The sequence below is a fragment of the Triturus cristatus genome, chromosome 8, assembly GCF_964204655.1.
Source record: "Triturus cristatus chromosome 8, aTriCri1.1, whole genome shotgun sequence".
NCBI classification, from domain to species: Eukaryota; Metazoa; Chordata; class Amphibia; order Caudata; family Salamandridae; genus Triturus; species Triturus cristatus.
This window is the reverse complement of record NC_140591.1, coordinates 1,261,168,230-1,261,195,621: the sequence shown is the minus strand read 5'-3', so window position 1 is coordinate 1,261,195,621 and position 27,392 is coordinate 1,261,168,230. Positions and strand designations below refer to the sequence as shown.

Genomic DNA, 27,392 nt, shown 5'->3' with positions numbered 1-27,392 from the left:
AGGTGGAGATTGGACAGGTTTGGGTGGAGGACCGTCCCCTGCTGCTGCGACAGAAGATCCTCCCGTAGAGGCAGTCGAATCGGGGGACCGATGGTCATACTGAGTAGCTCGGGATACCAAACTCTTCGAGCCCAGTCCGGAGCCACAAGAATGACTTGGGCCCGGTCGCACCTGATTTTCTTCAGCACTCTGAGCAGAAGTGGTATAGGCGTACAACAGACCGCACCTCCACTCGCGACTAACAGCGTCGCCTAGCGATTGCCGCCTTGGAAATTCAAAAGCGCAGCACTGCTGACATTGCGCATTCTCTTCGGTGGCGAATAGATCTAACCAAGGCTCTCCCCACTGTTGAAAGAGACCTTGCGCCACCTCCGAGTGAAGATGCAATTTGTGATCCATCATGCACCTGCGGCTGAGTTAATCTGCCCTGGCGTTCAGTGAACCTGCCAGGTGTTGAACCACCAGGGAATGCCCTGATGTTCCAGCCATGTCCAGAGGCGCAGGGCCTCCGTACATGGGGTCCACGGCCCCACCCCGCCCTGTTTGTTGCAGTACCACATGGCGGCAGTGTTGTCTGAACACCTGCACTTGAGAGAGGGAAGGAATGCCTACAGTGCAAGTCGGATCGCCCAGAGCTCCAGAATGTTGATATGGAGCCTGGACTCGGCCGGAGACCAGAGGCCTCTGATCTCCGCCTCTCCCATGTGGCCGCCCCATCCCAGGAGGGACGCATCCATCACTACTGTGTGCTCCGCTTGGGGAGGGGAGAGGGATCTGCCATTGACTCAATGCCGGTTAGTGAGCCACCACTGCAACTGTTGGACAGTGCCCTCCGAGATCTGGACATAATCGGATATGTTCCCCTGATGCTGCGTCCACTGGAACTTCAGGTCCCACTGCAGAGCCCACATATGCCATCTGGCATGATCGACCAGCAGGATGCAGGAGGCCATGAGGCCATGAGGCCAAGCAAGCTCTGGGTCATCTTGACCAAAACCCAGGATAGAGGCTGAAAGATCTGAATCACAGCCTGAATATCCTGGACTCGTCGTTCGGGAGGATAGACCCGGAAGTGCGTTGTATCCAGAACCGGTCCGATGAAGAGGAGCTTCTGAGAGGGAATCAGGTGCGACTTCGGCACATTGATGGAGAACACCAGCAAATGCAGGAGGTCGGCCGTAGTCTGGGGGTGGGAGACTGTGTGGGGAGAGCCCGCCTTCAACAGCCAGTCATCGAGATAGGGGAAGATTGGAACCCCTGATCTGCACAGATGAGCTGCGACCACCGCCATCACTTTCATGAACACTGAGGGGTGCTGGTCAGGCCAAAGGGGAGCACGGTAACCTGAAAGTCCTCGTAGCCTACCGTAAACCGCAGGTAACGCTGGTGCTCCGGCAGGACGGGAATGCGGAAATATGCGTCCTGCAGGTCCAACACTACTATCCAGTCCCCAGGGTCGAGGGCAGACAAGACCTGAGCAAGAGTTAACATCTTGAACTTCTCCTTCCGGAGGAAGGGATTGACGTCCCTGTGGTCCAAGATACGACGCAGGCCCTTGTCCTACTTGGGAACCAGAAAGTAGTGGGAGTAACAACCACGTCCTACTTCTGGCGCAGGAACACGCTCGATGGACCCCTTGGCCAAGAGGGCTGCGACTTCCTGTTGGAAGAAGTGACAAGTGATCCCCCGACATGCAGTGGTACTGGGGTGGCATGGCTGGAGGGGTAGTCTTGAAGGGGAGGGAGTAGCCCCTCCGGACTATTTGTAAAACCCACCTGTCCAAAGTGATGGTGCGCCAGTAGGGGAGGTAATGGCGAATCCTGCCGCCCACTGGCGTTTGATGGGCCTGAAAAACTGGACTAGGAAGGTTTGGAGACAGTGGTGGCTGGGGTGGAGGTGGACTGACCCGCCCGCTGGCCCCTGACCCGGCGGGTCCCACGTCCGCGCTAATACTGTTGCTGTGCAGGCCTGTGGCTCTGAAATGGACGTGTCGGGCACCGCTTCTGTGGCCACGAAAGGAGCAAAAAGCAGAAGGCGGAGGAGGGCGCGTGGCAGAAAGGCCCAAGGACTTGACCGCAGGCCACAATTCCTAAAAGCTCTCCAACACCCCATCTGCTTTGTCGCGGACAGGTGATAGCCATCAAAGGGAATGTCCATCAAACTGTTCTGGACATCCCCAGAAAAAAAAGTAGTCCTCAGCCAGGCGTGGCGACAGAGCGCCACCGTCGTGGAAATCGCCCTGCCCAGCGAGTCAGCGGTGTCAAGGCCACAATGAATAGTGAACTTGGCTGCATCCCTCCCTTCAGCAATAACTTGAGAGAGAACTGTCCGGGCCTCCTCCGGACATTGAGGCAGCACGTGCTCCACCGTATCCCACACAGAGTGGGAATAACGGCCCAAGAGGCATGTGGTGTTCACAGACCGCAGCCCTGAACTTGAGGAAGAAAAATTCTTCTTACCGAAATGCTCCAGTTTCTTGGATTTCCTATCCGGTGGTGCGGTAGGGAATGCGCTCGGGTCGCAGAGGCTTGGACAACCAAGCTCTCAGGGGTGGGACGTTGGGAAAGGAAAAGGGGGTCACCCGAGGCCAGGCAATGGCGTCAGACCACGTTCCTATCCACAGGAGCCCCTGTGCTGGGCCTGGACCAGGTGCCCAAAAGAACGTCAGAAAGTGCATTGTTAAAAGGTAGCAATGGCTCCGAAGAGGTAGCTGCCAGGTGAAGCACTTGTCAGGAAGATAGTCCTGACGGCCACTTTAGGGAGCTTGAGGTGGAGGGCCTCGGCCGCCCTACGCAACACCACTGCATCACTTGCACCCTCCTCCGTAGCAACGGTAGGAGGAGACAGCATGCCAAGGTCAGGAGAGGTATCAAGACCACTGGCATCCCCCAACTCCTGTGCCCAGTCGGGGTCAAACTCACTTTGTGCTGTGAGAGGGTCCTCAGACCCCTTCCAGTTCTCCCCTTCCTCTGAAGGCTGATGGACTGAAAAGACAGAGGTGGTGCCGGTGTGGTTGACGTCAGTGGAGGTATCACAAGTTCAACCGGCGTCGACCTGGAGCCAGGCCCGGATCCATAGGAGTCCTGCGGCACCGGGGCCAGAGCCGACAACGATGCCAGAACCGCCGGCAGTAAAGGACTAGAACCCCCAGTCGGGCCCAAAGGCGCACCGGCAGGGCCCGATGGCCCAAGGAGGCGAGCCATGGCTGACAAAAATTCCTGCCAGAGTCGCTGATGGACCCGGGAAGGACCGGTAAGCCGGCGGCGACTGCGTAGGCTCCACCGGAGCCGCGGGGGAGGCACCATCCGCACCCTCAGCTGTGACGGGAAGTCTGAGAGCGGTGGCGTTTCTTCGACTTCTTGGAATGCTTCGTCTTACCTGACCATGAGTGCGAAGACTTCGATTCCGATGAACGGTGGTGTCTGCTCCTTGCCCGGTACCTCGACCTCCCAAGGGACCGGGACCTTGAGCGGCGCGGATCCGACTGTGTTTCTTTCAGATATGAAGTACACTATGTAGATAGTCCGGGGAATCCCCAATGGATATACAGAGGTATAAGTAGATAATACGAACTCTCTTTTTTGTGGTAGCGTGGGCAAGCAGTTAGACTTATCAGATGGTAGCACTAAGCATTTGTTGTACTCACAGAGTGTGAGAAAGTCCCATCTTTCTTGCATGGTATGCCCCCACTTTTTGCTGAATTGCTGATGTACTTTGACTGAGTGTGCCCTGGGCTCCTACCAATCAGGTGTCCAGCGCCTGTGTTCCTTCCCTAAAACTGCATTGAAGCCTAAACCCAATTGGCATCTCAGGCCACATGTCAGCCCCTGGTAAATGGTACCCTAGGTACCCAGGGCCCTGTGACCAGAGAAGGCCCCTAAGGGCTGCAGCACTTATTGTGCCATCATTAGAGGCCCTGTGCCCTGACACGCGCACGCACTGCCCTTGCAGGCTGAGTGTCTTGGTGCAGAACAAACCAGTCTCGACATGGCACACATCCCTGTGTGCCATGCCCACAAACACACTGCCCTGGCTTATCTCAGTCACCCCTCTAGCTGGGTGCCCTATGCCAGTGGTGTGGGTACAGGTGCATGAGCCCTGTACCCCTACAGTAACCAGGTCCATTCCTGGGCACTAACTGCAGTGCTGCCATTAAGAGTATATGGTGCTGGGAAATCGTCATCACGAACTCCCCAGCACCATAATGGCTACCCTGAAGAGTGGGAAGTTTGGTATCAAACTTGTCAGCACATTAAACCCACACTGATGCCAGTGTGGGATTTAATGTAAAATGCACGACAGAGGGCAACTTAGAGTTGCCCCCTGAAACTAACCAACAACCTGTGTCCTGACTGAGAGGCCACATAGGCTGCCACCCAGCAGACATGTTGCTGGACCCCTGGGTAGAGAGCCATCCACTCTTGTGGGTCTGTAAAATGGACATTCTGGGCGAGGTGCTAGGCCTCCTCACCCAGGATGGGCAGGGGAAGCTTCAAAGGCATGCCGCCTTAGTGAGCTTCTCCAGGCCACTTGCTGTACTCAGCAACAGGCCCCCACCGGTTCTGACCCCCACTCTGGTGGGAAGATCGGCGGGAAAACCCAAGTGAGGAAAGGAGGTGTGCAGGCGTCTGCCAACCCCACCCCTCAGGTGGGAGAGGCGAGGTGAAGCACAACTCCGGGCTCTCGCCATCTTGAGGATGGGGAGCCCTACCCAATCAGGACTAGGCTCCTGCCCCCATCCCACTGGAGAGTGGCAGGATAGGGGGTGTACCCACCCCAGGGAAGGGACCCATTGGTCCCTGACCTTTACCTACCTGTAACGCCCCTAAATTTATTATTTAGGGGCACCCTGAACCTTCCTTCCACAGATCCCAATTGCGAAACAAGAAGAAGAAGAAAGAAGACCTGCCGTGCAGCTGCTAGCAAGAGGATGACACCAACTGACTTGGCCCCAGCCCTACAGGCCTGTCGACCCTCAAACCTGCTAAACCCCAGCGTCTCCAGTGGTCAGCAACCTCAAAAACCCCGGAGGACCTGACTGCCTTGCTCCTCTAAAAAGACTGGGACTCCCACGAGCAGTGGTTCTGCTCAAACAAGCAACAACCCCTGGTGCCAAGCCAGGAACCGCAAATTCAGTACACACTGCACCAGCCGAGCCCAGCCTATGCCCGAGTGAACAAAGACCACGAGGACGTCCCCTCGCCGACTGTGACCAAGAATCCATCAACCAAGGACCCTCCTCGATGCTCCTGACGACGCCTGCAGCCTCAACTCCGGGGAGCCTCCCCCCCAACCGCGACCAGCAGAGGGTAAGATTTCCCGACACCAAAAGACACCCCTTCACCTGGCGCCCTGCGTCCCCCTGTGCCCAACTCCTGGGTGCCTACCTAACCTACAGCTTCCCAACTTACCTCTCGAAGTGGTGGTCGCACCTGAAGAATCTCCATCCACGAGCTTGCAGCCTTTGTTCGTCTTGCAGCTTTCCCATTGAAATACATTGAGCGCCCGACAGCTCAAATGCACCCTGCACCCAGCCGCCCGAGTGCTCCTGGATGTGCAGCATCGGTTCTATTTTACTTCCCCTCTTGCCCTGTGCAAGTGACCAGGAGCTCAGCTCCCACAGGCCCGTGGCCTGCCTGCATGCAGCCACCAACCAAAGGTCCCCTATCCGCCATAGTCTAACATTGGGCCTACTCTCTCTGCACCCGGCTGCCCCTGTGCCGCTGAGGGTGTAACAACTGTACCTACCTGACCCTGGGAGACCCCGAGTCTATCCCCAGAACCTTAACTCTGCCAGTCGAGTACTTACCTGAAAGTCGATAACTCACTTTTTCTCCATAGGGTAACATTAACTGGTTTTCACTTGGAATTTCTTCTAAGTGTCGAGTTTTGAAACTTTGAAATATTCACTAAAAATCACCCGATCAACGAACACGAAATTACTCACCTGTTATCAGGAGAGATCCCAGTGCTGGATATTTGTGCCCAGCACTGACCCTACAAAGCAATTAGAACTTTGATTTCCGGATAACCAAACTTTCCTCCATAGGATAACATTGCCTGGTTTTGCGAGAAATTGTGTTGATTTTTGAAACATACAAATATTCTTTAAAAATCGCCTGTGTAATAAAAATGATTTATTTCAACTGTTTACAGGGGATGCACCAGGGCTGAATCCAGGATCCAGCCCCGAGTAAGAAAAACCTATGCAAAGTAATTGATATTGTGTTTACTTTAAAAATTCCCATTGAGTTCAATGTTATAACTGTGTTTAACTTGTGTTGCCTATTGCAACAACTGTAACTATTGCATTTAAAAGTCTATTGCTTATTGAAAGTATTTAACTAAAGCATCTCGTTCTGAGAAAGTATTTTGATACCTACTTGTGGTTCTAAAATAAAACAACTATATATTTTTATATACAAAACAATTGGCCTAGAGTTCAGTTCTTGAGTGGGTGAGACCATTTGCTGACCGAGTGTGTACAACAAATGCTTTACACAGCCCTCTAATATTCCCTTACTGCTCGACCAAGCTACCAGTTTAGAGAGTAAGGTTATATCTAACTTTAATCTCTGCCAAACCTCTGGGGACTGTGGACTCTGTGCATATGAACCTTACTTTGGTGCAGTATATATAGAGCTACTTTCTTACACAGAGACAATAAATGAGACACACACTCCAAAATAAATCCGAGACCAATTTGTAAAAATAAAATTTTATATTTTTTTCAAGACCAAGAACAGTTCTAATGCAAGTACTTTCCGCGATACATTTATCAAAATTTGCTAAATCGTATCACTTCTATGTGCAAGTAACCAATGGGGAAAAGCAGAAAAATGCATAGAAATTCAGGCAATGCTTTCACCAAATTTACCTTCTCATTTTAGGTCGATGTCGGGATCCGGTCCAAAGTACCAGCAGTAGAAGTTCGGGAGCGTCCCGGATCAGCCAAAGGCAGAGTGCGGAGGTCTTGAAAGCTGGTGCGCAAAGGGGGCCACTGAAAAATGCACTGTACAGAGGGACTTACAGGTAAGTCTGGTGGGTCCTGTGAGGCGAAGGAGGATGCAAGGGACTGGGGAACACATGAGTAGAGTTGGTTGGTCAGTGCTGGAGCCAGTGGGGCCATTTTCAGAACCAACAGATCAGCCAGGTGTTGTGCATCTTGAGGTCCTAGCAGTGAAGAGTAGGTAACTTGGAGAGGCGATCTCGGGACAGCTGGGCCACTTAGAAAGTAGGTCTCGGGTGTCTCGAAATACCTAAACAGGTGCTTGATTCTGGTGCTTTGTGAGTCCAGAGGGGACTCTGTGTTTGCCGTTGGGGGTCTGGTACCCTGGATATTGGTATGCCGTGACTCCGGTAGGTCCTGGTGACTCAAAACTTGGTGGAGACAGATCTGACCCTTCGAAGCTGTTCTACCTTCTCTTGCTTTGGTGCTGCGTCAAGGTCGTCGGTGAGCAGCAAGTCGATAAACCTGACTTCACGGGATTGGTGCCTGTAGTGTGCAGGGGAGTGATTCCTTCACTCCAAGGGAGCTTTTTCGATATTTCTTGAAGGCTGGAGGTGCTCCGGGGGTTCTTGGAGTCCTGCTAGGTTTTAGAAAGACAAGGCAGCAGTGATTGTCAAGTCCTGGGAGCAGCAGGCAGGGTTTGGCGCCTTTGTTCTTCTGCAGCAGGGCTTCACTTCTTGTGCAAGGGGTCTCCTTTGTCCTGGACTTCTCTTGTCCGTCGAATCTGATGTTCAGGTCTTGGGGTGCCACCTAAATACTGAATTTGGGGGTGTAACAAGGGGAGACAGTAGCTGTACGATAGTGCCTCTTTTTGCATGGTTCCTCCCCATTTTTTGCCTGACTAAGTATGCCCTGAGTTCCGGCCAACCAGGTACCCAGGTCCTATGTTCTTTCCATAAAAAGGTATTGTTGCAAACCCAACTGGCAACTCTCTGGCCACATTCTAGTCCCTTGTAAAAGGTACCATGGGTACCAAGGGCACTGTGACAAGGGAAGGTCTCGAAGGACTGCAGCAAATATTGTGTCATCCTTTAAGGCCCTGTACCTCAATACACACACTGCCATTGTAGGCTGCGTGTTTTGGTGTAAAGTGAAGTGAAGAGTTGACATGGGGTCGTAGCCAAGATGGCGACCGGAGCAGACACTCTAAACTGCTTTGTATCAGCCTGCCACAAAATCCTGTAAAACAGAGTCTAACCAGTAATAAATGGCCTGCTAACTTACAGCCGGCCAGCGTGGGAATACCTGCAGTCTGTTGGGTGAAGTCCACAGTTGCCGACTGCTGCTACAGTAGGAGCGGGCTAGCGCTGCTCTCTTTAGACTCTACGGCGAGGCCTATGTGCATGGAGCTGACGTGCTGGAAGCCGGGACGCGCATCGACACTGCTGCCCTCATTACATGCTCGAGGAATGAAGTACCTAGGACTGGGGCCGCAGAGCACGCCTCTTCTGGCAGAGATGACGCAGGATAGCCCCCATCAGTAAGCAGGGAAACAGGTGCTCCAGGGGCAGGCGGACGACGCTGTGGTCCTGACTGAGGCGGCCCCAGGAGAGGTCAAATGGAGCACAGGAGCGGGGCGGGGCCCTGAAATGACCGAGCCACCCACAATCCCAGATGATGTGCAGATTCGGCAGAGCTGGCCAAGGGAGAGGTCAAATACCCTGGGGCAGGCTGTGGCCCTAGCCTGACAGACGCCCCCTCCCACCACCAGGGAATTCTTGGTGAAACAACGATCCTAGCAGACACAGTGGGCGGGGGTAGGGCATTAACACCAACAATCTGCTGCATCAGCCATATTACTTGCGGATGAACAGTGGGCCTGGATAGGGTTTGGGGCCCGGTAGCCTCTAACCGGCAACAATTTAAGTAAACAGCTGACCTGGGAATTACCGTGACAGGGACCACATCCTACAGGTCGCAAGGGCACGCGGACCAATGGCTAATAGAAAACGCCACGATTCATATTTACCCGGACTACACTCTAGATCAGTAAAGAAAAACCTGAGAGAACACAACATAAAAAACACCCTGCAATTCCCGGACACTCTGAGGATCCAGCACGATGGTAAAACTACCTTCTGCACCACTGGTTAGAACAAAAAGGCTTGGCAAAAAGGAGTAAATTGCCCTCCATAGCTCAAGGACAATGGCAAATGCAAAGACGCAGAGGTCAGCGTTGCAAGCGTCACCTACAGGGCACCACCAAAGCACAAGCGGTGAAGAACGCCGAAAGATATGCACCACTTCAATCGGCTACATCATCGGGGTCTGAACCTGACAATCCTTTAGAGGACACCCCATCCTTAACAGGTTCTCAGAGGACTGCGGTGGAAGCGGGCGGCCCAGATGTCACGCCCCAGACGGGGCATTAGACAAACTGTGCGCATTGGACTATAAAAGGTACCTAGCTAAAAAACACATGGAAGGTGATACGGCTGGCAGCACATTGGCCTGGCTATTAAATACAGATATGACCCACACACCAATTACCGCTATATTTAACATGAGGGGTCAAGTGGTCAACACAGGCCAAAATAAACTCAGCTTTCCAACAGTACTACACATCCCTATATAGCACCCCCTCCACTCAAACTAGGATAGAAACACTGACATTCCCAGAACAAATAACACTCCCCCAGATTCCGGCTAGCTACTATGAAATTCAAGAAGCCCCCATGACGGCTACCGAAAGAACAGGGGCTATACACCAGATGACAAGGGGGAAGACCCCAGAGAGGATGGCTGGGCCCTAAAATTCTACACCACACAAATGACTCCCCACCTACACCGAGTATATTTAGATGCATATGGCCGGTGCACATTACCGCCCTCAATGCAAGAAGCTATACTGGTAGTCTTACTGACACCTGGCAGGGACCCACTACAATTGGTATCATATCGCCAACTGTCCTTCTTGAATACTGATTACAAGATATTGGACAGGGTTCTAGCCAATAGACTGACAGAGGTCACACAATTATTGGAGCACTTGGACCAGAATGGGTTCATCCCTGGCAGGAACACCAGCCTTAACTTGCGACGTCTCTTCCAATTGCTCGATTGGGCGCGCACAACGGGAGAACTGGCATGGATAGCCTCATTGGATATAGAGTAGGCATTCGATACACTGGGATGGGAGTATTTGGGCTCAGTACTAGCGCGGTATGGAATTGGCCTCAAGTTCTTGAAATGTACCAGATTATTATATAACGCACCACAGGCTGGGTAAAAACTATTGCATGATTTCGGACACATTCACCATCAAGCGCGGCACCAGGCAGGGGTGCCACTTAACCCCTATTATATTTGCCCTAGCGATGGAAACTCTAGCATGCGCACTGCGCAGAGGACTGCGGTATTAAAGTGCAGAACCAATGGCATATTATCTCATTATATGCAGACGATGCCCTGATTATCTCCAAGGTCAGAAAGCGGTACTAGTTTACTTGATGGCACCACTGGAATCTTTTGGTCATGCCTCTTGCCTCAAAGTAAACTGTGAGAAGTCCCTTTTGTTCCTGATGATCCCTCAATTATTGTCACAGGCACCTCTCAAGCTGGATATATGACTCCTTTAAATACCTAGGGGCTCAAATATACCACTCCGAAGCGGATGTAATAGAAGGCAACGTGGGAAAGGTAATTGCTAGGGCTCGCTCCTCCATGACATTCTGGATGGATCTCTCCGGATCTGCGCTGGCTGGTGCAGAAAAAGGAAGAACTGACGTCAGCGCGCGCGCAAGATACAGCAACGTCATTCCGGCGACCACGACGCCAACAACAAACGCGGAGTCAACCAACGTGCAGAGGTACTGCTGAGGAAAAAATTCTCCGGATCCAGTCTGACGCCTGGGGTAATTCTAATGTGAGGAGTCCATAACTAATTGTCTTTCAGATTGTGTGAGCTTTCTGCTGGCGAAGGAACTCAGTGAATCAATACTGTCTTGGCCACGCCGGGGTACTGAGAATCAGATGGCAAGGTTATCCTTTTAGTTTTTGTATGAACTTTGGAAAAAGTGATAATGGGGTAAACGCATATGCAAAGGTCCCCATATACGAGAAGTGGAAGGCATTCCCCCAAGATCCTGGTTTAGGGAATCTGCTGGCAAAAAACGTGCACTTTTTATTGAGGGAAATGGCGAAAAGATCCAGGTTAGGACGATCAGTATGACTTGGGCCTGGTCTTGGCGAATAGATAGACTTGGTGGAATAACACCCTGAGAGGGAGACAGAGCGGAGGGCACGAGGAGAGGTGGAGAAGATCTGTATACCACACCCTTCTTGGCCAATACGGGGAGAATCTTCCTCAGAACCCGAGGAATTAAGGGTATGGGAGGAAACGCGTAAAGGAGATGTGAGTCCCATCTCAACTGAACGCGTCCCAAAAAGCTCCTTGCATCTGATACTGGAGACTGCAGAATGACTGAGAAAGTGGCTCTGTATATACTGTTCCCTAATAGGTACAGGGTGTACAGAGTCCTCAGTCCCCAAAGGTTTGACAGAGGCTAAAGTTAGATGAACAAGTTACTTACCTTCGGTAACGATCGATGTATCTGTAAGAAACATTAGTTAGTTAGATTCCTCACCTTAGAATATCCCCAGGCGTCAGACTGGATCCGGAAGATTTTTCGTCAGCAATACCCCTTGCGCGTCGCTAGGCGTCGTCTGCGGCTCCGCGTCCGTCGTCGGCGTCGTGCGCCGGAATGACGTCGGAGTACTTAGACGCCGCCCTCGCGCGCTGACGTCAGTTCTTGTACATAGCCTTCCGCGCCAGGAACGCAGAGCCATGCAAAGACCGACACTGGTGCCAAAAAATAAAATCTAGGGGCCTGAAAAGGATAACCTTAAACCTAGATGTCAGTTCGCAGAACGGGGAGGATGGGTGGGTCGGTGAGGAATCTAACTAACTAATGTTTCTTACAGATACATCGTTACCGAAGGTAAGTAACTTGTTCATCTGAAAGAAACACGTTAGTTAGATTCCTCACCTTAGAATAGATTCCCAAGCAATACCATCCCCGGTGGTGGGTCTGCGAACCAAGATCACACCAGAAAGTCCTGGAGGACAGAACGGCCAAAGAAGCCATCCCTCCGGACTTGGCTGTCAAGGCAATAATGCCTGGCAAACGTGTGTAGCGAAGCCCACGTCGCCGCCTGACAGATGTCCTGCAAAGGGACTCCCCGTCCCAAGGCAGTAGTAGCCGCTGTGGCCCGAGTAGAATGGGCGCGCAGCCCAACAGGAGGGTCCTTTTTTGCCAAAGAGTAACAAATTTTGATGCACAAAACGACCCACCGAGAGATGGTCCGTTTGTGCACAGCTTTCCCCTTCTTAGCACCCACGTATCCAACGAAAAGTTGGTCGTCCACCCGGAACTGCTTTGTGCGGTCCAAATAAAAGGAGAGCGCACGTTTTGGGTCCAGACGGTGGAGCCTCTCTTCCTCTTTGGAAGGATGCGGAGGCGGAAAGAAGGTGGGCAAGGTGACAGACTGCCCAAGATGAAATGGAGTCACCACTTTCGGAAGAAAGGAGGGACGAGGCCGAAGGACAACCTTGTCCGGATGAACAGACAGAAAAGGAGGCTTTGAAGATAAAGCCTGGAGCTCACTCACCCGTCTAGCGAGGTGATGGCTACCAGAAAAGCAGTCTTAAGAGTCAGAAGACGAAGAGGACAATTGTGAAGAGGCTCGAAGGGAGCGCACATCAGGAATGTCAAGACCAGATTCAAGTCCCACTGAGGCATTACAAAAGGGACAGGAGGGAACGTGTGAGTAATGCCTTTTAGAAAGCGTGTAACCACAGGGAACTTGAAAAGAGAAGGCTGATCGGGAAGCCGCAAGAAGGCAGAGATGGCAGCAAGATAACCTTTCAGGGTGCCCAGGGCAGAGCCCTGCCGGGCCAGAGAAAGAAGAAAGAGGAGAACCTCAGAAAGAGGGGCGGAAAGGGGATCCACAGCCTTTGCTGTGCACCATGCCACAAATTTGTTCCACCGGCAGGCGTATACCGTCTTTGTGGGGGGACGCCTGGCTGCCAGAATGATATCACAGACTTCAGGAGGCAAGTCAAATGGCATCAACTGCCGCCGCTCAATCTCCACGCATGGAGGTGGAGGCTGGACAGGTTCGGGTGGAGGACCGTCCCCTGCTGCTGCGACAGAAGATCCTCCCGAAGGGGCAGACGTATCGGGGGATCGGTCAACATACTGAGTAGCTCGGGATACCAGTATCTTCGTGCCCAATCCGGAGCCACCAAGATGACTTGGGCCCGGTCGTGCCTGATCTTCTTCAGCACTCTGGGCAGAAGTGGTATAGGCGGAAAGGCGTACAACAGACCGCAACTCCACTCGTGACGAAAAGCGTCGCCGAGCGAGTGCCGCCTTGGAAATTCCAACGCGCAGAACTGCGGACATTGCGCGTTCTCTTCGGTGGCGAATAGATCTAACCAAGGCTCTCCCCACTGCTGAAAGAGACCTTGCGCCACTTCGGAGTTCAGACGCCATTCGTGATCCATCATGCACCGACGGCTGAGTTCGTCCGCTCTGGCGTTCAGAGAGCCCGCCAGATGTTGAACCACTAGGGTGACGCCCTGGTGTTCCAGCCACGTCCAGAGGCGCAGAGCCTCCTGACAAAGGGTCCACGACCCCACCCCGCCCTGTTTGTTGCAATACCACATGGCGGTGGTGTTGTCCGTGAACACCTGCACGACACTGCCCCTGACAGAGGGAAGGAAGGCTTTCAGTGCAAGTCGGATCGCTCTCAACTCCAACAGGTTGATGTGGAGACGAGACTCCGCCGGAGACCAGAGGCCTCTGATCTCCGCCTCTCCCATATGGCCACCCCATCCCAGGAGGGACGCATCCGTCACTACGACATGCTCCGGTTGGGGAAGGGAGAGGCTCCTGCCCATGACCCAATCGCGGTCCGTGAGCCACCACTGCAACTGCTGTGCAGTGCCCTCCGAGATCAAGACATGGTCGGACAGGTTGCCGTGATGCTGGGCCCACTGAAACTTCAGGTCCCACTGCAGAGCCCGCATGCGCCGCCTGGCGTGATGCACTAGTAGGATGCAGGAGGCCATCAGCCCCAGAAGCCGCAACACTAGCCTGACCGAAACCCAGGATAGAGGCCGAAAGATGGGAATCAGGGCCTGTATATCCCGGACCCGCTGTTCCGGTGGATAGACCCGGAACTGCGCCGAATCTAGAACCGCTCCGATGAAGAGGAGCTTCTGAGAGGGACTCAGGTGTGACTTCGGCACGTTGATGGAAAACCCCAGCAAATGCAGGAGATCCGCCGTAGTCTGGAGGTGGGAGACGACTGCCTGGGGCGAGCCCGCCTTCAACAACCAGTCGTCGAGATAGGGGAAGACTGGAACCCCTGATCTGCGCAGATAAGCTACGACCACCGCCATCACTTTCGTGAACACCCGAGGGGCACTGGTGAGGCCGAAGGGGAGCACGGTAAACTGAAAGTGCTCTTGGCCCACCGTGAACCGCAGGTAACGCCGGTGGGCCGGCAGGACAGGGATGTGGAAATAAGCGTCCTGCAAGTCCAACGCTACCATCCAGTCTCCGGGGTCTAGGGCAGCTAGAACCTGAGCCAAAGTCAACATCTTGAACCTTTCCTTCCGGAGGAAGGCATTGACGTTCCGAAGGTCCAAGATAGGGCGTAGGCCCCCTTTGCCCTTCTTGGGAACCAGAAAGTAGTGGGAATAACAACCACGACCTACTTCTGGGCTCGGAACGCGCTCGACGGCCCCCTTGGCCAAGAGGGCGGAAACCTCCTCGTGGAGAAGATGCAAATGATCCCCCGAGATACGGCGGTGCTGCGGTGGCATGGCTGGAGGGGTCGTCTCGAAGGGGAGGGAGTAGCCCCTTCGGACGATTTGCAGCACCCACCTGTCCGATGTGATGGACCGCCAGTGGAGCAGGTGATGGCGAACTCTGCCGCCCACTGGCATGGAATGGGCCTGAAAGCTCGGACTAGGAAGGCTTTGAGGCGGATGCTGCCGGGGTGGATGTGGGCTGACCTTGTCGACCTCCCGATCCGCCTCGGCGGAAACCACGTCCGCGCGCAGGTTGGTTCTGCGGCTGGTGGCTAGGCGCACGTGAGGAGGCACCCCTTCCTTGGCCACGAAAGGGGCGAAAAGCGGAAGATTGCGACCGCGGGGCCAAGAGGCCCAAGGACTTGGCCGTAGCCCGGGAGTCCTTAAAGCGGTTCAGCGCACTGTCCGCCTTCTCGCCAAACAGGCGAGTGCCATCAAACGGCATGTCCATGAGAGTGCTCTGGACATCGCCGGAAAACGACGTGGACCGCAGCCAGGCGTGACGTCGAAGCGCCACAGTGGTGGAAATGGCCCTACCCAGCGAGTCCGTGGTGTCAAGCCCACAACGTATGGCATGTCGCGCGGCATCCCTCCCATCGGCCAGAGCCTGGGTAAGTCGTGTCCGGACCTCCTCCGGACACAGGGGCAGCGCGTCCTCCACCGCATCCCACAGAGAGTGGGAATAACGGTCCAAGAGACAAGCGGTGTTCAAAGACCGCAGGCCCAAACTAAGGGATGAGAACAGTTTCTTGCCAAACTGCTCCAGTCTCTTGGAATCCCGGTCCGGCAGGGCGGTCGGGAAAGAGGATTGGGAGGTGGAGGCCTGGATAACCAGGCTCTCAGGGGTAGGGTGTTGGGACAGAAAACTGGGGTCGCCCGGAGCAGGGCGGTGGCGCCTGGCAACGTTCCTGTCCACAGGAGGAACTGTGGAGGGCTTGGACCAGGTGCCCTGTAGAACGTCAGTGAGGGCTTCATTGAACGGCAGCAGAGGCTCAGTGGAGCTTGCTGCAGACTGAAGCACCTCAGTGAGGACGTTCGTCCTCACAGCCACGGCAGGTAGCTCGAGCCCAAGGGCTGCGGCCGCCTTGCGCAGCACCACGGAGAAAGCAGCACCCTCCTCCGAAGCCACAGTCGGAGGAGAGATGAATCCAGTGTCTGGCGAGGTATCCAGACCACTGGCCTCCCCCAGTTCATCTGCCCAGTCCTGGGACAGTTGGGCCTGATGGGCCATCGGATCCTCGGATCCCTCACAGTAGTCCCCATCATCCGACTCCTGGTGTAGAGGAGAAAGTAACGGAGCCGGGCGGTAGACAAAATGTGTCTCCAGCGGCGTCCATCTCGGCGTCCATCGACGCCGGACCGGCGCCGGGCCCGGAGCGGGACTGAACTAGGGCACGACGTCGATCGGGGTCGACGTCGGCGGTGGAACCGGAGTCGACGCCGGTGGAGGAGGCGTGACGAGGTCGACCGGCGTCGACGGGGACTCGAGAACGGGTCCCTCGGGCGCTTGCGGCGTCGAGGCCGGAGCCGTCGACGAGGCCGGAGCCGTCGACGGCGCCGGGGCCGCCGGCTGGCAAGGCAGCCCAGTCGGGTCCACGGGGCCCGAAGGCGCACCAGCGGGCGCCGACGGCGGAGCCAGGTGCCTCATGGCCGAGAGGTAGGCACTGACCTCCGCCGGCGTCGCGTTAGTCCCAGGGACCGGAGGGTATGGGGACGGACGCGGCGCCTGCGGCTCCGTTGGAGCCGCGGGGGTGGAACCACCCTGACCCGAGTCGCGCGACCGGCGAGGGGAGTCCGAAGAGCGATGTCGCCTCTTGGACTTCTTGGAATGCTTTGACTTACCCGAAGACTTTGATCCCGACGACCGATGGTGACGTCGGCTGCGGCTCCGCGACCGATCCTTGGACCTCCTCCTGGACCGGGATCGAGAGGCGCGCAGAGCCGAGTGGCGAATCTCGAGAAGCTTACGGGACCGCTCCCGTCTAGCCTTCGAGGTCAGGGCCTTACAGTCCGAGCACGAGTCTGCGTCGTGGTCGAGGCCCAAACAGTACAGGCACCGGCGGTGATGGTCCGTAACCGACATCAATCGGCTACAGTCCGTACAGGCTTTAAACCCAGGCATCCTACCGGCACCGGTGTCGATAGACAGGATCAAAAAAGATCAAAAAGTTAGTCAAAAATTGACTAAAGGGGTAGCTCTAACGGATCTGCGCTTACTGGCGCGGAAAAAAGAAGAACTGACGTCAGCGCGCGAGGGCGGCGTCTAAGTACTCAGACGACGTCATTCCGGCGCACGAATCAGACGACGGACGCGGAGCCGCAGACGACGCCTAGCGACGCGCAAGGGGTATTGCTGACGAAAAATCTTCCGGATCCAGTCTGACGCCTGGGGATATTCTAAGGTGAGGAATCTAACTAACGTGTTTCTTTCAGATATAACCTTACTCTCTAAAGTGGTAGCTTGGTCGAGCAGTAAGGCAGTATGAGAGGACAGTGTAAAGCATTTGTTGTACACACTCAGTCAGCAAATGGTCTCACACACTCAATAACTGAACTCTAGGCCAATGGTTTATATTTAAAAAAATATATGATTGTTTTATTTTAGAACCAACACTTGGCATTAAAATATACTTTCTCAGAATGAGATGCTTTATATAAATACTTTTGCAATATGCAATTGCCTTTTGTAAACAGTTACAAGTGGTTGCAATAGGCAACACTATTTTAAACACAACAATGCATTGAGCTCAATGGAAATGTCAAGTTATTTGCAACAGATTACTTTTAGGATTACTTTTGGAATTCCAGGTCTGGATCCTAGATTCAGTCCTGGGTCAGTACTTAGAATCAAGTGATGAAAGTCGACTTAATTACTGTGATGATTTTTAAACAATATTTAGCTATTTTAAAAGTTGACACTTCGAAAATAGTTCAAAGAAAACAGTCAATGATTCCCTATGGAAGAACATTCAAGTTGCAGGTACAGTATGTTCTCGTTACTTTTGTAATCCAGTACTGGGTACCTAGACTCAGTACTGGGACCTTTATCCAAAACAGGTAAGTAATTACGTTTTCAGATATTATACGATTTTTAAAGAATATTTAAAGATTGCAGAAATTGACACTTAAAAGAAATTTCACAGAAAAACAGTCAATGATTTCCTATGGGAGAAAATTGGGTTACTGGTAAGTACAGTTGTAAGTATTTTTCAGAGTCAGTGCAGGGCACCAAGATCCAGCACTGGGAACTCACCTAAGAGCAGGTGAGTATTTTCGTTACTCGGCTGATTTTTGGTGAATATTTAAGATTTGAAAAGTCCACACTTAGAAGAAATTTCAGGAAAAAGCCAGTCAATGTTACCCTATGAGGAAAATAGAGTTATGGGTTTAAGGGTAAGGACTCGACTGGCAGAGTTGAGGTTCTGGGCGTAGACTCAGGGGTCCCCCAGGGTTAGGTAGGAACAGTTGGTTCAAACTCAGTGACTCTAGGGCGGCCGGGTGCAGAGAGAGTTAGGCCCAAAGTTATCCTATGAGGGATAGGGGGGCCTTGGTTGGTGGCTGCTGACTGGCAAGCCACACGGCTGTGGGAGCTGGGCTCCTGGTCACTTACTCAGGGCAAGTGGGGAAGTAGGTAGGTGTAGAGTTTTCACTGCCAGGGCCACTTGGGCGGCTGGGTGCAGGGTGCTTTTGAGCCTTCGGGCACTCAATTGATTTCAATGGGAAATCTCCGGTTTAGAAAAAGACTGCAAGCTCGGGGACGAGGGCTCTTCAGGTGCCACCACCACTTCGAGAGGTAAATTGGGTAGTTGGAGGATAGGTAGGTACCCCGGGATTGGGCACAGGGGGCCGCGGGGCGCCGCGTGCAGGGGTGCCTTTTGGTGTCGGGAAATCTTACATTCTGTTGATCGCGGTAGTGGGGGCACCTTGTTCTGAAGCTGCAGGCTTCTTCTAGAGTGTCGAGGGAGGTCCTTGGGTGCCGGACTCGGGGTCACAGTCGTTGTGGGGTCGTCCTCAGGGTCTTTGTTCACTCTGGCACTGGCCAGGCCTCGGCTGGTGCAGTGTGTGCTGGGTTGGCGGTTCCGGGCTGCTGCCAGGGATTAGAGATAGGTTTTGAGTAGAGCCTCTACTCATGGGAGTCCCAGGGGCTTGGAGCCAAAAGGTAGCCAGGTCCTCCGGGGTTTGTGAGGTTGCTGGCCACAAGAGATGCCGGGTTAGAGCAGGAGCAGGTTCGAGGGTCGACAGGCCGGTAGGGCTGGGGCCAAAGCAGTTGGTGTCTTCCTCTTTTTAGCAGCTGCATTTAGGGGCGTTACAGGTAGGTGAAGGGCAGGGACCAATGGGTCCCTGTCCTGGGGTGGGTACACCCCCTATCCTGCCTCTCTCCTGTGGGAGGGGGGCAGTAGCCTAGTCCTGATAGGGTAGGGCTTCCCATCTTCAAGATGGCGAGAGCCCGGAGATGTGCTTCACCTCGCCTCCCCCACCTGAGGGGTGGGGTTGGCAGGCTGGCACATCCCCGGTCCTTATTTGGGGTTTCCGGCCAAAGCTTCCCGCCAGAGTGGGGGGTTGCAGTGGCCTGGGGAAGCTCACAGAGGTGGCATGCCTTTGAAGCTTCCCCTAGCTCATCCTGGGGGAGGAGATTTAGCACCTCGCCCAGGATGTGCATAGTTGCAGGCCCAGGAGAGATGGGGCTCTCCTACCCAGGGGTCCAGCAACATGTCTGCTGGGTGGCAGCCTGGGCAGCCTCAGAGCAGACGTGGATTGTAGGTTAGGTTTCAGGGGGCATCTCTAAGATGCCCTCTGTGGTGCTTGGTACATTAAATCCCACACTGGCTTTAGTGTTGCCATTATGGTGCTGTGGAGATCGTGTTTGACAAGCTCTCAGCACCATGTACTCTTAAATGACAGCACTGCACTTACAGTGCTCAGGAATGGACCTGGGCACTGTAGGGGCACAGGGCTCCTGCTCCTGTGCCCACACCATTGGCATATGGCACCCAGCTAGAGGGGTGGCTGATGTATGCCATGGCAGTGTAGGTGATGGGCATGGCACACAGGGATGTGTGTCATGTCGACTTTGTTTTTGTCTTGTACCCAAACACTCAGCCTGCAAGGGCAGTGTGTTTGTGTAAGGGTACAGGGCCTCTAAGGGTGGAACAAGGAGTGCTGCAGCCCTTAGAGGCCTTCCCTCCTGGTCACGAGGCCCTGGGTACCCTTTACCAGGGGCTGACATGTGGCCAGGGTTTGCCAATTTGTGTTTGGTTTGTTTTAGGGAAGGAACATAGGCCCTGGGCACCTGATTGGCAGGAGTCCAGGGCGCACTCAGCAATTCAGCAAAAAGTGGGGGCATACCATGCAAGAAAGATGGCACTTTCTCACAATGACGGGCAGTGAGCGTTCTTGTGAGTGGCAAACACATCCACCCGAGGAGTTCTCCACGTCTGAAAGACGTGACGAACCACTTCCGGATGGAGCCTCCACTCGTGGTCGGCAGAGAACTGCCAACTGAGACTGTCTGCACGCATGTTCAGGACGCCGGCCAGATGATTTGCCATCAGACAAATCTGATGATCTTGAACCCAGGACCAGAGACGCACTGCAGAGACAGTGCGACTCCACTCCTCCCTGCTTGTTGCCATACCACATCGCTGTAGTGTTGTCTGTCAGGACTTGAACCGACTGACCGCGAAAGGAAGGGAGGAAGGCCTTGAGTGACAAACGTATCGACCGCAACTCCAAAAGGTTGATGTGAAGCAACCTTTCCTCTGGAGACCAAAGACCCTTGACCTCCAGATCCCCCAGATGCGCACCCCACCCTAAAGTGGATGCATCCGTTATCACTGTGGCCACCGACGGAGGTAGATGGAAGGGCTTTCCTTGAGACAGATTGCCCTCCACGCTCCACCAAGACAGATCCTGCTGCAGCGTCTCTGGAGCTCCTCACAGACTCCCTGAGATCTCCGTTGTGCTGATACCACTGCCTGCGGAGGCACCACTGGAGCGCCCTCATGTGCATGGTTGACCAACAGAATGCAGGAAGCAAACAGACCGAGGAGACGAAGGACCTTCAGGACTGGAACGACCGCTCCATTGTGAAACAAGGGAATCATTTCCTGTATGTCGAGAATCCTTTGAGGAGGAGGGAATGCTAGACACAGTAGTGTCTAGTACCGCCCCTATGAACAGGTTGCGCGGAGAGGGCACCAGGTGAGATTGGGGCACATTTATCGAGAAACCCAATTTGTACAACAGATGAGTTGTAACCTGCAGATGATGAAGCAGCTTCACTGGCGACTCCGCTTTGATCTGCCAGTCGTCCAGATAGGGGAAAACTGGAATCCCCGACTCTCTGAGATGGGCTGCCACCACTGCCATCACCTTGGTGAAGACTCGAGGTGCAGTAGTAAGACCAAACTGGAGAACCGCAAACTGATAATGTTGCGACCCCATCGTAAAACGGAGATACTTCCTGTGTGACTCCAGGATCGGAATATGAAAATATGCATCCTGCAAGTCGATCGACACCATCCAGTCCTCTTGTTGCAGCGCTTGAAGAACCTGCGCAAGTGGTGTGAGCATCTTGAACTTCTCCTGCTTCAGAAAAAGGTTCAAGATCCTGAGATCCAGTATTGGACGAAGCCTGCCATCCTTCTTGGGAATCAGGAAATACCAGGAGTAGCATCCCTGACCCCTTTCCTGCTCCGGAACCACCTCTATTGCACCTTTTTTTTAACAATGTAAGGACTTTCTCCAGCAGGAGAAGAAGGCGGTCCTCCGAGGAAGCACCCTGGCAAGGAGGGTAATTTTGAGGGAATTCCCGAAAGGAAAGAGCATACCCATTTTCTACAAGATTTAGAACCCAAAGGTCTGTAGTGACCGATTCCCATACGGTAAGCCAACCCCCCCCCCACAGGACCAACATGATTCAGAATGGTGGATCTAGGGCAGCTTCGCAGTGGTAGGAGGGAGGGAAGAAGAGGAGGTGGAGGAGGAGAGCTGACTACCTCGTGCACGACCTCTGTTCCTGCCCCTGTAGTTCTTATATAGGGTATTTTGCTGCTGCTGAGGCTGCCTGTAGGTCCGAAAGGACGACCTCCCAAAACCTCTGTACCTCCTGTAAGAGGAACCTCTAGGCTGTACCTGCAGGCCCAGAGACTTAGCCGTGGCTTTGCTGTCCATAAACCTTTCCAAGGCTGCATCTGCTTTTTTCCCCGAACAGCCCAGAACCATCAAAGGGCAGGTCCAGAAGTGTTGCCTGCACATCAGGAGAGAACTCTGAAGATTTAAGCCAAGCACTCCTCCTTGTGGCGACCGAGGAGACCATGATCCTGGCAACAGTGTCCGCAGTGTCTAAACCACTCTGAATGACCTGTCATGCAGCGGCTTGAGTGTCCTACAGGACTTCATTAAAATTCTGCCTGTCCTCCTCAGACAACTTAGGAGCTAGCGGTTTAGCAGAATCCATAAGAGCGTGGATATAACGGCCCAAAAGACAGGAGGCATTTGTGGACTTTAAGGCCATACTTGCCGAAGGGAACACTTTCTTGGCCGATTGATCAAGCTTTTTCGACTCCCTAGCACTAGGACACTTGCGGAAAAGGCCCAGAAGCCTTCTTTGAACAGGCAGCTTGAACTACCAGTCTTTCAGTAGAAGGATGAGATGTAAGAAAGTCCGGATCTCCTGGAGCCGCTCTGTACCTCCTAGTAACAGATTTAGATACTGCAGGATCAGAAAAGGGCTTACGCCAAACCTCCATGACCGGCTCAGTGATGGCATCATTAAAAGGAAGCAAAGGCTCTACCACAGTGGAGGGAGAATGAAGAACCTCAGTCAGGATGTTGGATTTAAATTCAGCCGTTGGGAGCTGCAAGTCCAAGAGCGCTGCTGCTTTCCTTAGAACAGTGTGGTAAGGAGCCACATCCTTAGAGGGAGCATCAGTAGGAGGAGAAAGCTCCCATTCCGGGGACAAATCAAGGCCACTTGCCTCTTTTAGTTCCTCAAACAAGTCATCTGACTCCATGAGCTCACCCTCTTCCATTTCTTCCACCTGAAACCTCTGATCCTCCAAAATTCTCTGTGCCTCTCACCTGGATCTAATCCTCAGAACCGGCGTCGGCAGCGCTGCACACGACTCAGACGGAGCCGGGGCCGGTGTCGAACACGGATCCGGAGGCGCAGCCTGAGTCGAACGAGGTCGAGTTGGAGGCGGAGAAGAAGGGAGCGGCATCGACATTCTCAGCGCTGGGAAATGCCAAGATGGCGTCGCTGGAAAGAATGGCATAAAGGGAACCTGAGTGTAGGCCTAAGGGACCCCCAAATTAAAGCCCATTGGACCCATGGGACCCAAAGGTGCTCCAGAGGGGTACATCGCTCTTAAAAAGACGCCATACATAGAAATAATGCGATGGGTCTTTTCCCGGGGGCCAGGAAAGGGGGGGCAGGGCTCAGATTGAGGCATTACCGGACTCGGGCCAATCGGCGCAGACAGTGGAGCCAATGGAGCCGACGACTCATCAGGAGCCGGAGCCTCTTCCACCTGAACGGGAGAATGCTTCGGCGTCAGTGATGGATCCGGAGCACGCTCCGGAGAAGCTGCAGACGAAGTCGGGCAGACAGGGAAAGCCGGATTTGAGGCCGAAGGAGAAGGTGAAACATAGTCCTTACGCCCGTTTTGAAGCCTCCTTTAAAAATCTGCCAGTGCTCAGCACCCGGTGAGACCCGGTCCACTTAAAGCCCTGCAGTTGTTCTATCGTAACGTGTGTTCAATTGTAACGTGTTTTCCATTGTAACGTGTGCTTCATTGAAACATGTGTCCCATCGTAACGTGTGCTTCATTGTAACAAGTGTCCTATTGTAACGTGTACCCCATTGTAACACGCGTTCCATTGTAGCATTTGTCCCACTGTAACGTGTTCCATTGTAAGCTCGATGAATACCACTGGTCTGTATCTCTTCCTGGTTCATAGAGTCAAAGCAGGTTCTGCCGCCGCCGCGTGACTGCATCTATGTCCTCGAACACAACGCCATTAGGTGACGTCACCACAATCCCTCAGACGAGGCTCCCGCTCTGCAATCAGCCCGCGGAGACATCCAGTTCTATCTCGACGAGTTTCAGTAAATGACACAGACCAACTCGTGTTTAAAACAAATCCTAGCATCATGAGACGGTTGTCGAAAACATGATAAACTAAAAGGTGCTCCCTGACCACAACAGCTATTAAATCACTTAAGAAAACAAAACAAAAGCACAAAACATGGCGGAAGATGCTTGCTTGGCCTACTTCAATCAACACGAACACCCAAATTCTGCCGTGTTGCACCTTCCAAGGGCTCTGGCAGTAGCAAACTTAGGGAAAATTATAGCGAGTCCACATAGACCAATTCCAAGCTTTCGTAGCACTGTTCCACTATGCAGTGACACTGTAAGGGAACACCCACCGAGTGCTGATAAGGAGTTATCCTGCAGTTTCTGTACTAACTGCGAGCACGGCACCCAGCATCCCTAACTACTCTCCGGGCGGCCAGGAAAGTCCTCCCCGCCAGCACTGAAGGTGAGCTCTGGTGGCACTTCACCTCCCCCACCTTCTTCCATGGAGTTCACAGGGCTGGTTGGGGGCTCACAAACTGCTTAGTATGGGGCACGCGGTGTTGCTTACCTATAACTGCGCTGATCCTCTAAGCAGCGCGACCAGCAGCAGGCACAGTCAGCTGGGGTACGCAGGACTCGGCCAGCAACTTTCGCCAACGCACAAGGTCCAGCAAACCGATCCTGCAACACCAGCCGGCCCGCACATTATTTGCCTCCTGAAAGTGGCGGAGTCGCTGCATCGAATTTTTGAAGAATGGCCATTAAAGAAATAGGATATTAAAAAAAAAAAAAGTTTTAGCGAGCTGTAAAAGAAAGGCGCGCGACTCCCATTTGCGGAGGGAGGAGGTCACATAAGGCAGCGAATGGTACGAGGAGTGTAAACTAAACTCCAGCAGTTTATCGACAGATGACATACGGGCGCCCTTTTAGATTAACAACACTTGCGCATAACGAACAATGGTGGACGCAGCTCCCTCTCGCCGCGCTTCAGTTGAAGTTTAACAAGGAGCGACGGGGGGGATTTGGGAGGGGCAGTTAGCGACCTGGAAAGGGTGGTGAGAGCAGGCAAGCAGTGTGGGAGGGGATGAAGATGCGCGCTAGGACAGGAACAGCATATGGCAGGCTACGAGCTTGAAGCGTAGTGACTGAAAGGAACGAGTGGTGCGCGCACGGGATACATGTAGTTTCAATTATCGCGCCAGTGTCTGGGCACGATCATTGAAACCAATTGACCGGCGGTGTGGGTAACAGACACCAATAGGCCATGGGCGGAGCAATGTGCCTGCCTTTGGCCTATTGCTTGCTGTCTTGGAAAAATACTCGCACGCAAAGACCAATCACCGAAGCCAAAAGGAAAAGCACACTCACGAGTGCCTGTGATTTCATGCTCCGTTTTCAAACCCCATACAAAAAAAGGGCTCTCGCTGCACGAGCCCTAAAAACGTACTTACCTTTTTTCTAGGAAATGTCCAAGTGTGGTATCTAGGCATTTCACACTGAGTAGAAAAAGTATCTTAAAAAGTAATCTGAAAAGTAACGTACAAAGTAATCTCAAATGTACTTGTAAAGCAATTTTGTCTGTTGACTCACCTGTAAATCAGCCAACTGCATTTTAACCTGCATTCAACTGTAATTCCCAGAATAAATCTTGCAAAGTATTATTCACTTACCTGGCCTGGTTCTAAAAATAAAAATACAACTAAATATTTTTATACCAATTAGTCTGAGTTCAGTCTTTGAGTGTGTGACATCATTTCTTGCCTGTGTACAATAAATGCTTATCACTACTCTCTGGTAAAGCCTTACTGCTCGCCCACACTACCACAAATAGAGAGTAAGGTAATATATACTTTTACTTCTGCCTACTTTTGGGAATCCACTGGGACTGTGCACGCTATACCATACTTTGGTATAGTATATACAGAGCCAGCTTTCTACAGTGTGCACAAATGCATTACACACTGCCTCTGAGATAAGCCTGTCTGCTCGTGCCAAACTACAAAGGGGGTGAACCGGGGTTATCATTTAAGTGTATCCCCCCCACACTGACTAAGAAGAAGGGTCCCTACTAGGACAAAGGCGCAAACCATTGCCAACAAGACACGCCCCATTTCTAACTATTCCCTACTGCAATGTTTCATTGCTTACTCTTTTTTCATTAGATGACCTGTATGAAGCTGAGAACCTAGACTTCAAGAGTGACCTAAGCAGCGCCTGTTGCTCAACACATGCCCACAGCATAAAAAGCTTTACCTCTCACTCTTTAGTGGCTTTAGAATGCATAAGGTCACACTTGTCACACAACTTCGAGCCATGCCTCGACCCCAAGCACCACAAACAGATCTTGAGAGGGTCCAAAATAGACATTTATCCACAGCAGAAAACAGGGTTCGAATTCTGACTTTCTTGGTGAAGCCATACTGCCCAACACTGCAAAAATCTAATCTTGTTGGTGTAAAACATTCTAAGAGTCACTGCGGATGCTCATGGAAGCGTGCAGTGTTATCTTGTCAAAGGTGGAACCAGACATCAAGATGTAGCCGAGTGCCAACTACTGACGCAGGAAACCTTTTACTGATCCAGTTCAGCAGCTGGGGAGATTTAAGATGTTAAGACTATGCAGGCAGATGTATCCATCAAAAATATATGTATTTTTTTTTTTTAATTAAAAACCAGTTTCTTGAATACTGAAAAGAGCTACAGTGAGTTTTCCAGCAGAGGGTACATTAATGTATCGGTGGCCCAGGTGATATCTAGGCCTTCACCTTTTTATTTCCTGGGATCTCTGCTTTTCAAGCTCAGTTTAGAAAGTGCAGGCATCGGTGCACTGAGCAATCCTCTCTCGGAAGATTAAGGCTAATGTCTCACATTGCTAAAATTTTGTAGAGAAGTTCTCGAAGAGTTTACATTCTTGCATGTGATCTGGATGAAAGCATAAAATATATTTAAAAAAATACCATATGGGGTCATCCCAACAACAACTTCCTAGCCTTACATGTTTTGAGGGGCTTAAAGAAGGACCTTTTTACATTTTCAAGCCAATCAAAGCTTAAAAAAGTTTTTTTCCTCATCAGGCATAACACTTAGCAGTATGAAACATGTCTTATAGTCCAGAATTATGTACTTCAGAAAGAGCACAATATACTTTCACTTGAATGTTTTGAGTAGCGCAGTCTCAGAAGTTAAGAGTGGAGTTCAAAGCCTCCTCATGTGCTTCAGACTTTTACAAGATCATACAAAGAGGAAGAAATACATTGTGCAACATAAAGCAAGCGTATTCTCTTTCACTGCTGTTAACCATCTCCCATTCTGACAACTTCATGTTTGTGAATTTATGCAAGATCTAATGCTGAAAAACAAGACACTAAGTAATCTCATGGGAACAATACATCACACCATGATACGACGTGTGTTTGGCAATACATGCTGTTTTATTGTAAAACTATAGTCACAAACTCTGGAATGAAATTGAGATTTA

The 27,392-nt window shown here is 52.5% G+C and overlaps 1 protein-coding gene across 3 annotated transcripts in view; it reads right to left on the bottom strand.

Moving 5' to 3' along the window:
* The window catches only part of KDM6A (lysine demethylase 6A), a 1,084,836-nt gene that overhangs the window by 109,685 nt on the left and 947,759 nt on the right, over nucleotides 1–27,392 (bottom strand). The window lies entirely within an intron of this gene.